At 34.6% G+C, this 13,395-nt stretch overlaps 1 long non-coding RNA gene across 1 annotated transcript; it reads right to left on the bottom strand.

Moving 5' to 3' along the window:
- Nucleotides 1-639: 639 nt before the first annotated feature.
- Nucleotides 640-7,036, bottom strand: LOC149916008 (uncharacterized). The gene is made up of 3 exons (XR_016470931.1): nucleotides 6,951-7,036; nucleotides 6,535-6,596; nucleotides 640-1,167 (listed from the first exon to the last, which is right to left on the bottom strand). It is a non-coding gene; the product is annotated as an uncharacterized LOC149916008 (long non-coding RNA).
- Between the last annotated feature and the right edge of the window lie 6,359 nt (nucleotides 7,037-13,395).

Here is a 13,395-nt window from a genome sequence, read left to right as displayed (position 1 = left end):
AAAATAAATGAGATATCTAAAACTCTTTTGTATCTTGTAATTTCCACGTTCAAAGTGGTTTGTACAAACTTTGTACAACCAAAAATCAAAAAGCATCTACAAAAGTCAGACCAAAGTTGTCTAGACTGAAATGTCTCTAATCATTTTTAAGACATGAATAACATTCAACCTACATCAGTTTGATCTTTTGCTCCCTGGTTCTCCCACATCTCATTTTACTCCATCTGTCATTAGAATGTAAGATCACGTGGATGATTTCTAAGTCAGAGAGTCAACATTGCATGCTGAGTTATCCGCAGTAAATACCACAAGGAAAAATCACAACAAAGACTGCACACTGGTAGACAGTGAGTCTAGACCCAACTTCATGAATAGTAACAAGTCTGAATTGTTCTCTATATCTGAAAGATATTATATAATGCTACAGATTACCTGAAAGGGATCAGTCGGTCTGTAGTGTTTAAATTACTCCAGGTTATCAGAAAAAAATATCGTAACTCTAAAGCTAGATATTCAAAATGACTTTCATACTAATTAAATTAAAAAAAAAAATCTAATAGCTTAAAGATCATGACATAAATTTTTGCATGCATAAAATCACAGCTGGATCTGTTTAAGGCAGATCAGTAGTTATGAAAATGTAATGCGTCTAAGGATTTTTGCCAAGCAGGAATGTCATTTACTCAATTGTGCATCAAAGGTAAGACATTTAATAAAACAAGGAGAAAAAACTTTTTTCTTACTTTCTACTTCAACCCTCCAATTGTCTAGAATGAACTGAACTAATTATAATTGTAATAAACAATAAGCTTGATCTAAACTAATGTGTACAAGTGCAAACTAGTGATGTAAATTATTCAGTTATAAAAATAATGTACTTAAATCTTGACAAATAATGAAGGAGATTTTTGTTGAGTTCTGACCCAAATTTTCTTACCATTACTGGAAGGATTACTAGTATTCTTATCTGAACTGAATCATACAAGCAGAGTCTAGTAGAGAAAATATCCCATCATATAAAAATGTGAATTATTTTAGAGACACCACGTCTTCTGTATCCTTGCATTCCAACCATACAGCAGTTGATCACTGATCCCCTTGGTTTATGCGCCTTGACTTTTCTCTCACAGAATGAGACTGTCGGAATATGGCTGAGATCATGATGAACTGAAAAAAAAAAAATGGCAGGATCTTCTGATGAATTTTTTATTAATCTCAACAGAGTAACCTCTCTTTTGCAAGCTAGTATCCATGAGAAATCAGCAGAAGGTTTGTTTGCATTGACTCTTTAAAATTAAGCACTTCAAAAATAATCCAACCTGAAAAAGACAAATACCCTTCCTGAAAGAAGTCTGAGTGTGCTAGTATAAACAAATGTGAGAACAATAATCAATTCTTGAGCTTCCACATCATTTAGATTTTCTCTGTTCTGGGGGGGGATATTGCAACTCTTTTCCATCTACAAAGCCCTGAAAGTTATAAGAACCAATGTATTTTAGAGTAGCTGTGAGGATGTTTGAGATAATGGCATCATACTGACTGATGTACCAATATTAGGCAAGTCTCTATTAATATTATTTTCCTGAACAGACTTCCAGTTGATTGAGAAAAAGTCTACCTAGTTCATGGAGTCTTATTCAAGTATTTAGGTTGGAAAACTTCTATTTAAAAAAAAAAAAAAAAAATGTGCTGCCATGCAAATGAGAAAAGAAACTAACATTTTTCTTAGCTTCTTGTGAAATTTCAACCCCTTTAATGTTATAAAAATAATGTTGTAAAAAAAAAAAAATAAAAGCAAAAAATAAAAAATAAAAGCCGAACATATGAGGATAAGGAGAACAGCTTTACCCAGCAGACTCATAGCAGTTTTGACAACAAAAGAGGATCACTGATTTATAAACCAAAAGCAGAAGAAAACTATGGTACTATAAGTCTTGTTCATAGTGACTTTTTGTTTGTTTTTGTCCTATGATACAACTTCTTCCTTCATTAAGCCAACCATTAAAAACATTTCAATTGCAAACTAGGCTTGCATCAATAAACAGGAAAATAGTTATTCAGCTAAATCAGGAATTTGGATTGTGACTTTAATGAATAACTCTTATTAGAAATTGAACATTTTGTGCAGTGAAATTCAGGTAATCAGTCACCTGGGATCAAAGAAACTATCTTTAATTTGATCCCAGAGCAACAAACTGGTTTGCCAGCATCCCTTCAGAGGACAAAGAAATATTACTGGGGGTGGTGGAGAGAAAAGGCAATGCTGTTTTTGTGTTGAAGCTTTGATTTCTACAGAAAAAAAAAACAAAACAAAAAAAAAAAAAACTTTTGGAGTAATTACTTTGAAAGTAATGCCTCTGAGAGTAGCCCTCACATTTGAGGGTCAAATTCATCCAAAAACTTATCACAGATGGAGAAGATGGACCAAAAAGCTGCATAGTCTCTAGAGAAAACAGTCGTCTCTTTTTATTCTCTCAAGAAATGAAATGTTCTCAAGCTAATGAAATGCTCACCCAAGAACATAAAAAATATGAATAAGGTGATCCTTCTCAAGTGTGGCCTCTATGCTGAGCAAACAGGGACTGAAAGTGAAGTAAAGGCAGTATCCAAGACATTGTTTTAATGGTCACTGATGGAGCTGGTATCCATAAATATTTCTAATCATCCTCATCTAAACATTAAAGATTACAGCCTCTAACTTAATTCACACAAAACAGCTCTGCATTTCATTTGTTTTAAGCCCACTGCCATTTCATTGCTCCAACTTTGATGCATGAATTCAGCAGTGTTGAATTCCTCCTTGTATATTCCTCTACTAACAGCTTCTAGCATTCTGGGAGCAATAAACTCAGTCATCAGCTGCCCAACAAACATAGTTCGAACCATGACAAATGAACAAACAGAATTTTGTTAGGATATATGCATTAGCAGCCATAAGAACAAACTTGAACTGAGTTTCTATTCTGTCACAATGAATTACAACAAAATTTTGATTAAAAAAATTGTTATTCTGAGTTTTTTATATTCACTATAACCAATAGAGATCTCAGAAATTGGACAGCACGTGTCCTTAGTCTACACTTGTATGGTTGTTACAGAATCTTTTTGCTCATTTTATCTGTTCTCCAGGTTCAACACAAGAAGGCAAAGGGTTACATACCTAGATGATTCTATTCTTGGAAAGAACACAAATTGGTTTTCTAAAGTTCATTTGGTATCTGAATTACTGGTTGTATATTCTTTCAAGTTCATCATCCTTTCAGAATCTTTTTCCTGTTCTATTTTTCATGCAGAATTTCAGAACTAGCTTGAAAAGATTAAGCAAGGGCTGCCACCATGTTGACAATATGAAAATAAAGTAATTTGTTTGCTTGATTGATGGCCATAGTGCTCTCCCAAGATGTGACTAACACAATCTAAAGAACAGTGTAGGGAGGTCATTAAGGTTTTTATTGATTTCCTCTGAATTCTGGATAATGTATCAACAGTCCTCACTTCCACTTGAAATTTTTAATTTAAATAACCAGAAACAAAGCAGTCAATCATTTTCTTCCTTTAGAAGCTAAGACGATTTCGTATTGATATTTCAGATAGATTAGGAAGCATAATTCCGCTTTGTTATTCATACCTAGTAACACTATTGGTCCTACTAGGATAATGACATTAGAGTAGTGCAAGTAAATGTATGAATGACACACTAAGTGTAAGACTTTTTACTTATTCTGCTGCTGTCGGACAAATAAAAAAATTGGGTAGAAATAAACACAGGTCAGCATCTTACCAAGAAGTAACAAGATGCAGGAAGAAACACGTTTTTACAGAAAGAAAAGGTAGAGGACAGGCAGACTACATGTTAAAACACTACTGTGGAAAAAATAAGCAGTGCTGGCTCATTGTTGGAAATTTTCTAAGGGGAAAAAAAAAAACTTGAATGTATTGTGGGGTCCAATTCACTCAATTTTATGAAATTTGAATTTCACATTGCTGAACATAGTATCTGCTTATGAAAGCCACAACTTTCACATTAAGGAATAAAATAAACAATAGTCAGTATTATAGACTTTCTTTTATAAGAGTGTTTTCAGGATACAGAAGTTCTAAAACTAAACCTGAAGCTCCTTTCCCTGTGTCAAAGATGCTATCTTTTCATTCTCTGCACCAGTAAAATCATTCTTAGATGGGCTTCACCAGCTGTAGATTTTTTCATCATTGTTACTTGCAACAGTTTTCAGCTTAGAAAACATCAGAATCCCTTCCTTCAAAAATAAGTGGTTGGCAGGAAAGTTCATAACTGACATACTCTTTCCAGATCAAACCATCCAACCAGAAAGTTTTAAGTGGGTTTCTAGATACAGATTCCCCTTATGTTTGAAAGAAAACAAAGACTGCCAAATACCTACTGTATTAAAACCAAAATATCAACTTACAAGAGAAACTAAAGCCACACAGAAAGCACTGAAAGTGTCTTAGGTTGTTTCCCTGACTTGAATTCATTGAGAATATAATTCACCTTAGGAATGTACTTTTTTTTTTTTTCCCCTAGGATACATCAGTAAAAGTTGTTGCTGATTGCTACAGCACCCAAGCTGAAAGATTGGTGGAGCCAATCTCCCAACTGGGAGCCACTGCTGGCAGAGCATGTGTTTTTTTCCTGAGAAGCCACATCCTGGAACCATCTATTGTTTTCGGAAAAATACTTTCACAGGTGAAAGCAACAGAGTAAACCAGATCTGCATTGATAGACTAGCATCAAACAAAACAGAGGAAAATAAAATAAACTTATTTTCTGGCTACAGGGAACAATTCCAGTGCAGTTTTGTGATAAGTAATCAAAGCTAACTAGTAGAAAGAGAACAACTGAGTGCTGCTTTTTAAGTTCAATATTTTAAAATGACACTTAACTGCTGAATAAACCATTCTATGGTCACAGATGTTCTACAGTCTCAAATGCGTTTTATTTTCAAGTTGCTTTGTGATTTTTCTATATGACCAATGACATCCTGATTTACCCCCTGTTCAAGGCCTTCCTTGAAAATACTGCACTAAACATGAGTATAAAGAGGAGAGCTACTGCCTTTGGAAACAGTAGCTCCCCAAAGAAGCTGAAAGGCACTTGTCAACTTCTTAAAAAAATTTAAAGAAGGTTATGTTCACATTTAAAGGAGTTCCCTTAAGTTCATATCACTGTAATGTAGAACATATTTTAATGTTTTTACTTCTGACCCAGAGCTAGCTGATAGGAACTTAACCAAACAAGTCTTAAACTGCTACTTCAGGAAGGCCGAAGTTACCATTTACAAGAGATGCCCTGGATTCTGACATTTCTAGTTCCATTTTTTTGGATGAGCACTAGAAAGAATTTTCTATCAGCAACTTGCTCTTTCTCAGATGAATTCTCCCCCCATTCTACAGCCAGACATCATACCGCCAGTTCACCACGCCTCCTCCAGGACTTCAACCACAGCACAGCTCTCCCAGTGTTACAGTGGTATCATTCTGCTGCAAGCTTTAACTACGTGGTGACACAGGAAGAACTGATGGCGATCTTCATACTCAGTGTGAAGACAATTTCAAGGCCTCTACATAAATGGCATTATGAAAGTGACAGAGAAAGCACTAGTGCTAACAATATGTAGCTTTAAATAAATGGGAACTAGAGATACAGAGCCCAATAACACACCCTTTCCTTACTTCCAAAAGCAATTCTCTCCTTTGGCATAGTGGATACCACACATCTCTTAAAATAAGAGGATAAAATTGAACTAAACTAAGATTGATTGAGGACATGCACATACCCTTGACACTTACTTTGCTGTGGTAGCCTGGTATTTGAAAAATATTATGTGCAACCATTCACTCACACTCAAGGAAGGGTGCTTTTATTAGCATCAAACTACTTATAAGTGATAGCTTGTTTCTGTGTTACTTCATTCAAACCAGTTTGAGCTGGCTGCTGGAGGATGTCCTATAGCAAAATGATCAGTGTCCTTTGATGGCTTCTTTTCCTTGACACTTTCCTCCCATGATTTGCTCTGAATGCATCTCACCAGCATTCATGACTTTCTTGTCTCTGTCCTAATGAGTAAACTAATTAATCAAAACCTGATTTTAATTGGTAACATTTGAAAGATGATTGAAAGAGCTTCAAGTCAAGCACCACCTTCTGTTCGTCCAAATAAAACTGAGGCAAAAATTCCCTTTCAAATAAAAAGAAAGGAGCTTCATCTTAAACTGGGAGACATAACACAGCAAGAAAATAAGCATCCAGGGAAGTATTTTCACAATTGACCAAATCAACAGGAGTGCAATAAACTTCAAATTCAAGAGCCTTCAAACATAAAAGTTGCTTTCCAACATTAGATCACCATATTTCAATGGCCTTCTTACGAGTCTAACACAACATACGATCACTCTCACACCACTTACAATAAAGTGCAATATAATACCAGGGTCATTACATTATGGTACTATATGCTAAGCATTTCAAAATCATTGTGTGCTCAAGTGGATAGTCTGGAACTCATGATGTCTCACCTTTGTTCCAGTTTTAAGTAGAAGTTTGTGAGAAAATATTGTCCAGCTTCCTGGTATCTTATCTAGGTAAAGGTGCAGAATTAGAACCGATCATCACTGCACAGGAAGTATTCATAAAGCATCTTAAGAAACAGAAGTAAGAATATATTCCCACCATGCAAAAATAAATAAATAAATAAATCACATTAAAAGCAATCTGTAGATTAAAAAAAATTAAAACCTTCCTGAAACTAACGAACAAAGCCCCAAAACCCCAGCAACAAGTCTATTCATCATCAGAAATTGTTGAACTAGAACACTGAGGCCAAGACATAAGACTCATATTTTAAGATCCTTATTAAAATTAGACTGATTTGTATAGACAATCACCACCATCTCTCCCCTTACAGCTTCCTAACATACTGGACAGAACCTACAAGAAAAGCCATTGATTCTCAAGGTCACTGAAAATCATGTTATATTTTAAAGCAATTTGATTTGCCAAATGCCAAGTACAGCAGACAACTCTGTGACCTCCAACAAGACTTACATGGTTCAAGTTTTATAGCCCACTTGTGTTAAGCACCAACACCTGAAAAATACTGACCTAGATGCTGACCTACACAGGTGTTGAATAATGACTATACACAGCTGTTCTTTCTAAAAATAAGATTTCCATCTTGAAAACTTAGGACTGTTTTATTGCAACTTTCAGTGTTATCATGAAGCTTTTTGAACCTATGCAGAACAGTTTAATATAAAGAGCTGAAATTCTGACACATGAGGATATGTTTTTGATAGAACAGATGATAAGAGATTTATTTTGGAGCATGTCTACCGTACTAAAGAGTTTGTCTTAAAACTGAGTTTTCTGTTTGTGCTCCAGAGAGAATCCCAAGCACAAAATCAATTTATTTTCCCAATTCTTTAAAACTACATCTTTCTCTATCTGAAGGATACAGATTATCTGGAATGAAGGATGTGGTAATGCTACAATAAATGAAATAAGGTGGTGGTATGTTTGGAATGGGTGAAGTGGTAGTATTGCTGGAGAGGTGTTCCTTAGTTCATAATTCAATCCTAAAGACAAAATTTGTTTCAGTACCTGCAATATCCTGACATAATAGAGCAAAGAGAATATCATTTTGAGAGCAGATTGAACCCCGTGGTTTTAAATAGGTAACTATAAAAGTTTTCAGTAACAATTTTGTCTTCAAATTCGTCCTAGGACTACTAAAATTCTGCAGATTACTGGATTTAAGTTAAAGGACAAAAAAAAAAAAAAAACCAACAAAACAAACAAACAAAAAAAAAACAAAAAAAAAAAAAAAACAACCTACTTTATCATCATCTCTGCTTGGTTTGCTGTTTTCTAGTCAAGCATGATGACTGCAGCACAAAGCCACACTTCTTTATTAAAATGTCAAATTCTATTCTGTCCTAAATTTCCCTGAACACCAAATGATGTTTCTGAAGAATATCAGACCAACAGTTGGATCTCCAAGCATTAATGTAAAAAAAAAATCATGGAATAAAACAGAAGTAAGGAAAGCTATTGTTCTGCACTGCAGTTTTATTTTACTTTTCTAAAACTGATGAATATTTAACGTAATAAAATAATATCCACAGACAAGAAGGCACCAATTTCATATAATGCATAGTCACTAAAATAATAAAATTATCTGAACTAAATGTAATATTATTATTAAAATGAGACAGTACACATAACTTTATACAGTATTCTGCCAAGTCTAAAACAGAGCAGATGCCTATTCTGCAGTCTAAATGTGAGTCATGAAACATTATGAAATTCAAAATAAAAATGGTTCAAAGTGGAGATTCTGAAGAAAAAATAATAAAAAAAAAAGAGAAGTAATAATTTCATCAGCTTTCATATGAAAACTTTCAGCACAGTAACTAAGGCCAGAATATTTGCCTTCATAAACTGGAAATGTTTTTTACTGATGCATTTGTTTTCCTGACCAAATAGAGTAGGGGCAGTGCAGGAAAGCTCCTGTAGCAGAAACAGTGTACTATAGCATATATCCTGACCATATGTTTATTATGTGCCGAGTCCTTTCCATGCCAGACCCAAAAAAGGTATAATAATAAGTTCAACTATTTTTAAATATTGTAGAAAATTTCTGTTGAAAGAACCCAATTTCTATCTACCAAACACTAATCCAGTAGGAAACTCACTAATTGGCTAACTGGCCAGAATTCAATTTTTATTTCTTACACATGCCAGTAAGTAAAATGTATAGACAAATAAGCAACAACAACAGAAAACCTGTGTTAGAAGGTTTCTCATTCTCAAAAGAGCATGACAGAATAAAATGAATTCACTGGCATTCATATTTTGCTTGACCAAAGTGATAATGGAACATCTAGCTTGTCAATCTTGTCTACAGTAAAACTTTTCCACTGATTGCCCTGGACTAAGTTTTACTAACTGAGAATGAAGCTTAGCACATCATTATACTCTATGCTATACAATTCAAAGACAGATATACTACAAATATACATTTATTTATTTATTAATCTCTAAGTAGGATAAATCCAGAACAAGCCTTCTGAAATTAATTGGGGTTACTGCAGTCTTATTTTGGTGTCATTCAGATCTGTGCATTGTCTTGAATAAATATTTGTACAGCACTGAATGAATTTCACTGGAGGAAGGGATTTGGATATTTGTGAACAGAAGGGCAGATCACCACTTAAGAGAGAGATTAAGCAATCATCACCTAAGTAGTGGCCATGTCTACTTACCTAACTTCTCAAAGAGATAATGCCTCCAGCAATGTAAGGTTGACTTTGAACCAGCATCTCAGTCCTCCTATAAATGTCATAACCAGAAGTTTGAGCCCTTGAGCTCGTGACAGTGAAAAATTCAGTTATTGCAGTCTTACAGAGTAGTCCAAAATGGGCTGCCACACTCTTCACTTTTACAGCAACACCAACCATGAAAGATTTAAATGTACTGAATTAAAACTGCTTTTGCAAGTCTTACTAATTCTACATAGAACAAAATTCAGGCTGTAAGTTGCTTAATAAGAATAAAAAGAAATAAGAACAGCCAATTGGAGATATGGAAAGACAGCTAATGCTGCAGTGTATATTCTGTGTAAATGCTATAGTGACTCTCGTTATTTTGTTCTATTTAGCTGACTGTTACCTAGAGTTCAGCCAACAGTTCTGACAGGAGGAGTCTCTCACTATTTAGAGAGATTCCATATGCATGACATCATGTAGATCTGCTCAGTGATATGAGCCAGGGAAGGACGCAGGTAACATGAATGGGGGATCAGCACTGGTCCCAGTGATGCTGGTTTTAATTGTTCCCCTTAGTTAGGCTGATAATTTTAATACAAAAAAAAAGGAGATGAAATCCCAGAGTGAATCTAGCTTTATTGTCCAATAAAACTGACACTGCAGGAAGTGCAATCTGCAGTTAGAAAGGCTATTAACTGTGTTCTCTATGGCATATCTATCAGATGCGAGTAGTATATCAACTTTAGATAATCATGACTGCTTTTTTTCATTTAGTTAAAAATAAACATTGAAAACATAAGAATCATCCTTTCTGAAAAAAATAAAATTACCAGAAAGAAACACATTCTTTGTTAAATCATACTGACAGCTGTCTAATTATCAGGTTGCTCTTAAGCAAGGCTCCTTTCTAAGGAATGAATAATAGAAGATTTATACTTCTCCAGAAGACCAAGATATTATAGGAAGGATATTTCCTGGTAGATCCTCCATGCCTGTGTAAGGCTTTCTTGCTAGCAGATAAACAACTCATTTCTATCTGCTTGCAGTCTGCTTTTAACACTCAAACATTCTACTAGCTGTAATGTTCTTCCTGGGACACTAATCTGTGCACACTAGCACATTTGCTTCTCCGCCATATGGCTGTTTACATGTCCATGAGATGCACTGATTTGTGAAAGTTTCATATGGCCCTGCACACTCAGTGTTGACCCATGCAAAGGTATATATATATATATCAGTGATATGCAACATCCATCCATTAACTAAACTGACACAAGAAATTACCAACATGGCTCAATATGTTAACACCAGCAACAAAGAGCACAAGGAGCACCATATACTTGTACATCTATCACTTTTTGTGTCTCAGTTCTCATTCTTAAATGCAGTAATTTCTGGTACTGACTTTCACAAATGGAGGAAGCAGAAAAAGTATTTTTAAATTCAGTTGTTTACCAAACTAATATACTGGGAAGCATTACTGATGTGTAAGGAAATGCTAACTACAAATGGCACATACACAAACCAAGACCCCCAGCCATTACAATCCACAGACAGCACCATTGTATATTGCAGAAAACAGTCAGTCCTTCTGGATAGAGGCAGACAAAAATGATTTAATGAATGTCTGATGTATAAATGAAGAGTTTACCATCATGTCTGATAAAAACTGTGCAAGACTTCATAGTGAACTAGGATTAAAATTACAGGTTACCGTGGTTACAGCTACTAATGAACTTCAAAAGAAGCAAGAATTAGCTGGAATAATTCACTGCATGCATTAGCAAGTCTTTAAAGAAAAAACTTTGACAATGACTTATCACTAAGGAAGGTAATTTTGATCGGAGCTGATGTTTCACTAAATGTAAACAATTTTTTAATTAGTTTTTTCAGTGTCTTCAGGTTGTGCTATCGTTGATAGTATCCCAATTGTTATTTGCAAATAAGCAGAGGCTTTGCTAAATAAGTTATAGAAGACTTTGTAATTAATTTTGGTGCGATCTACTCTTCTTGGTAAATCCTCTGGGAAATTAACTCAGACAGATACTAACACAATTATTTGTATTAAACTGCCTCTGATCATCAACAGATAATTTTACTTTGACAAAATATACAGACTTTCACAAAACTGGATTTCAACTAATCTTTTCAAAACTCAGTGCAATACTTACTCACAGAGTTTAATTGTTATTACTTGTTGTGAGAGAATTCAGCATTTGTACAGTTGTAAGAAAGCAGACAGAAGGAAATGGCTTTCATAGCATCCCGAGTACAAGAGCTGACATGCAACAAGGTAGGAAAAAGCTCTGTTCTTTTCTCTTTTCAGAGCAGGCAGCAGTGTGTCACTGGAAGAGAGTAAGTCAGTGAAATGGAATATGTTTGAGGAATTTTCCTACTGTATAGCAATAAATTAATAGAAGAATAAAAATGTATTGTCAGCCTGTCATGTATTCAGGACAATGACTACAACATAACTAGGTAAGTGCAGCTTTTCTATACCTGTTAATATTTTTTTTTAAGAAAGCAAACTTCTGCACAATTGAAGGACTTAGCTCAGATGACATGTAAGATTTCCTACTGTGTTCTCAGTTCATCAAATATCTGTGGAATTTATTGTCCGTAAACATCCCTATATCATTGTTTCTTTTGATGGATTGAACAAGCCTGTCAAGATTATCTCTTGTCAAGGGCACCATGCTGTTAGGCAACTGCAGTGGAATAATACTATTAATGCCAGCTGACTCCAGCCTGCAGTGCTTATTTTATCTCCTACAATTCCTAATAAAATTGTGTTATCAAAAGGAGAAAAAATACTAAGTAAATCAAATTCAATATTTAGAATACAGTGGATTTTGAATACTTATTGGAGTTAAGAAGATGATCGTGAAATTTAATTAAACCTGCCATTTTATAATCACTGAACAAAATACCAGTAAAGTAAGTCTGAAATAGTTTTCAATTATCTTTCTACAGAATATCAAGAGCATGGGTTGGATACACATTTGTGTCTAACACAAGCAGCATTTCAGACTGTTGGCATCAAACGGTTACAAGCCAAATCTAGACAAGGCTATAAAACTTGTATTTCAATATCACAATCATTTCTTTAAAAAGAGTTCATAAATTAATCACTTCTTTAATTTATGATTCCAGCAGCAATAAATACAAATAAGATTCACAGAACTCTTTAGACAGACTGTTGTTCTATAGAAACAAAATGAGAAATATACTTATTGCAGACATCAAAAATAAAGAAATATGAAACTACTGCAAACTTAAATCTCTGTAATGCATACTAAGAGACAAAACAACAGCAGGAATAGATGGAAGTGATCAATTTACAACAATTTCAGACTATTTAGAATCTATCACACAAAGTAAATATCACTTGAAATATGTGTGCTGAATATTTATTCATACAGTCTCTTCTATAGCTAACATCTCCAGTGGCATACTTCCCAGGAGAGTTCCTGATAGAGAGATTTAATGCTGGACAAGAAAGATTAAGTGACTCATTTAGAAAGACTTAGAGAATTGCGTAGGAACATTTACATAATGTCAGTGTTTGATGTGCCCTAAGCTCAAACCACTATAAGGATCAAACAGTCAACTTCACAAGCCATTTCGGCCACCATTCATAAGGAATCATTACAAATAATGATATCAGCAAACAAGCAACAGTAGAACAAAATACAGCGTTCTTTCCAGGTGAAAGTCTCCTAATGAAAGCCATCTGAAGATCACTAATAATTTAACTCCTACTAAAAGACAGCTGTATTTCCTAAGGCAAGATCCACCAAGGCAAACATCTCCTATTGTGCAGTCTTGTGTACATCTGCAATAATCATTTCTTCTTCTCTTCTATCATTCTCCAAGAGGGTTTGCATGTATTTGATGCCAGATCTGGATTTGTTTGAGTTTTTCTCTAGTGGTCAACAACTCATTAAATATAACTGCTCTACAAACAAAATATATAAAAGCAAAATATGTAATTAAAGGCATTTTAATTGTTAAGCATGCATGAAAAGAGGATGGGAAGAGGCTGCTTTTATCCTTGAAAAGTGTTTCATATGCACACACGTTGGTCGCACAGTGCACAGACATCAGGAA

Source organism: Phasianus colchicus, chromosome 14 (genome assembly GCF_987193195.1).
Source record: "Phasianus colchicus chromosome 14, bPhaCol1.hap1.1, whole genome shotgun sequence".
In the NCBI taxonomy this organism is placed as follows: domain Eukaryota; kingdom Metazoa; phylum Chordata; class Aves; order Galliformes; family Phasianidae; genus Phasianus; species Phasianus colchicus.
Note: the sequence above shows the minus strand (reverse complement) of the source record. Positions and strands in the feature narration are given on the sequence as shown.